Source organism: Priapulus caudatus, unplaced genomic scaffold (assembly GCF_000485595.1).
Source record: "Priapulus caudatus unplaced genomic scaffold, Priapulus_caudatus-5.0.1 Scaffold383, whole genome shotgun sequence".
NCBI classification, from domain to species: Eukaryota; Metazoa; Priapulida; class Priapulimorpha; order Priapulimorphida; family Priapulidae; genus Priapulus; species Priapulus caudatus.
In genome coordinates, this window is record NW_014577444.1 from 107,793 (window position 1) to 110,808 (window position 3,016).

The 3,016-nt window shown below is 49.0% G+C and overlaps 1 protein-coding gene across 1 annotated transcript in view; it reads left to right on the forward strand.

Moving 5' to 3' along the window:
* LOC106809770 (voltage-dependent calcium channel type A subunit alpha-1-like) overlaps nucleotides 1-3,016 on the forward strand; it is a 59,675-nt gene that overhangs the window by 19,620 nt on the left and 37,039 nt on the right. The gene's annotated exons all lie outside the window — the stretch shown is intronic.

A 3,016-nucleotide genomic window follows, 5' to 3' on the forward strand; every position in this document is an offset into this window, starting at 1 on the left:
GTGTGTCGTGTGTGTGTCGTGTGTGTGTGTGTGTGTGTGTGTGTGTAGTGTGTGTGTGTGTCGTGTGTGTGTGTGTGTGTGTGTGTGTGTGTGTGTGTGTGTGTGTGTGTGTGTGTGTGTGTGTGTGTGTGTGTGTTTGCGTGTGTTGGTATGTGGGGCGTGTGTGTTTGTGTGTGTTTGTGTGTGTGTGTGTGTGTGTGTGTGTGTATTTCTGCGTGCGTGCGTGCGCGTGTGTATGGTGTACTCAATCGTTGTGAGCCATTACTCGTTTTATACATAATAATAAGCTCGTCGTGGCGACGCGATGATAGCGACAGTAGAACGTCGCGTCCCGTATAGAGGCGCCGCTTACACTTCGCCACGTGTCGTTTAAGCACATTTTCGTTGCATAACGCTGCACTTCTTTAGGCGTCATTCGCATCTGCTTGGAGGAGATTTACGAGCGCCATCTAGAGGTGAGCGGTGGCAAAGGTGGCGGGGCGATGTCCGCCGTGTCCAATCCTGCGCGCGGTATTGTTAACCGCGCGTTTGACGGATGTCCAGGTACTAGCGGCCGCACGCGCGTGCATACGGTGGTGGAGGACGCTTCCTTGGTGCAGGATGCTTCGGTGGTGGAGGATTCTTTGGTGGTGGGGGGGGGGGCGCTGCATGCTGGGGGTGGGCTAGCATGACGCATACCGCTCGCTGCAATGGCGTGTGACGTCACATCCGGAATTCCGTCAAAATCGCTCCGATGGCGTTTCGTTGATTTTACGCATCATGTTCTTTGTCTTATATTGTTACGATTGATGCGTCCAATGCTGATGTAGTGGTGCTTGTGTCACGGTGGCCAGCTCCAACACTATCATCATCATCATCGTTACTCATTAGAGGCTTAACCTCATGAGTCCGGGGAATCCGACCACCCGCAGTGGTCGCGAATTCACCGTTTGAATCTCAAACGTTCTCGCATCATTGGAGTTGTCCTTTGTCCATTCCCAATACTCGCTCCATTCTCAGCCATCTATCAGGCTGTCGGCACTTCCCTTGACATGGTAAAATTATCCATTCGTACACAGTGACCAAGCCATTCGATGTAAATCCGCTCTTGATAGACTTTTAGTGATTTGGCTCCCGTTAGTCGGTAGATATCTGCATTGGGGTAGATAAATACATAGTCCCAGTCCCCTGCCGCCCTCTTGTCATCAGATATGGTGTTGGACACATTTTTTGTGTCGAGAGAGGAAAACAGGACGCCAATATACTTGAACTCCGTAGTGTTAACGATGTTATGGTCATCGAGCTTGACCAGAGTTGTAGCTGTTGTGTCATCGGTGTTACCATTAAAGACCATCGTCTCTGTCTTCTTGCGACTTACTGATACTGAACACTATACAGGATAGCTCAAAATGAAATGCAGCTCATTTAACTCTCAACAAAGATATAGATACGTTGATTCTACCATTAATCCATCCCTCAATCATCCATCCATCCTTCATCCATGTGTACCTACCTTCTCGAGCATTACTCTCTCTCTCTCTCTCTCGGTAACTGTAACCACAAATTTTTTGAGCCATATGACGCTTTCATTGTACACTTTATCCTCCAGTCTCTCTCTGTCTCTCACTCACTCTTTCTCTCTCGCACTCTATTTCTCGGTCTCTCTCGCTCTTTCTTTCTCTCTCTCTCTCTCTGTCCCTATATATATACTAGCGGGATACCCGGCGTTACCCGGGGAAATCAGTGGCGTTACTCAGTTGGTGACCGCTTGGTTGAAAGGAAAATACCCACGAAAATCTAACTATCTATCTATCCATGCATCCATCTATCCATCCATCCATCCATCCCATTCCATGCCATGCCATGCCATCCTATCTCATTGCACCGCATCCTATCCCATCCCATCCCATATCCCATATCCCATCCCATGCCATCCCATGACATCCCATGCCATGCCATGCCATGCCATGCCATGCCATGCCATGCTATCCCATCCCATCCCATCCCATCGCACCGCACCGCATCCCATCCCATCCCATCCCATTCCATGCCATCGCATGCCATCCCATCTCATCCCAAACAGTAAAAAACAATAAGAAATAAAAAAATAAAAGACATTAAAAATAAAAAATAAAAATAAAAAAGTAAGAAATTAAAAATAATACATACTAAAGAGGTAGGTAAAGGGGGGAAAAAGGGAAAATAAGTTTCCCAGCTGGGACTCGAACCCGGAATCTTGGTGTAGGAGACGGATGTTCTAGCGATTATGGCACTGCGCCGTTAAGGGCATACACCATGGATTCACACGTACGTGATGTTTTAATCTGTACGCACCGCCATCTTTTGATGAATAGAATTTTTATCAATTTTTACCTTTTTAACTTTTTTTAATTTTTCAAAAAAAAACCTCCCAGACGTGCTAATTCTGAAAATATCTTTAGTTTTCCTCTTGGCTGCGGAGTTCTCTAGTTATGCGACCTCCCTACCTCCCACCCACTTCCACCCACTCTCACCCCGGTGCGCGTGGCTCGACCCGCGATGCCATTAAACGCGTTAGCAGATAACTCTTACGCGCCGTATGTTCTGAGGTCGTTTCGCGGCAGGCGGCGGCGGCAACGGCGGCGGCGGACCGCCTGCCTCCGCGGGCCGCACGTAACCGTGGCAACGCGCGGCGGCGAATCAAATTACGGCATAGGCTCTAGAGTGCGTAGCTGGCTTTTGTTGGGTGAATGATTGTCGTCGCCGAAGTCGGCTTTTAGAAGTTAACTAATCTAGCATGCAGTCCGTCGTTTTCGAGTAATTAGCATGACGCGAAGTGTGGAGGCGCGCAAACTAGTAAAGAATGTATATGTGCGTGCGTGTGTATGACGTGCGTTCGTTCGTATATGCATACATGCGGGCGCGTAGGTTTGCGTGCGTCCGTCCGTATATGCGTGCATGCGTACATGCGTTCATGCGTGCGTACGTTCGTGCATCCGTGCGTGCTTGCGTACGTACGTTCGTGCATCCGTGCGTGCTTGCGTACGTACGTTCGTGC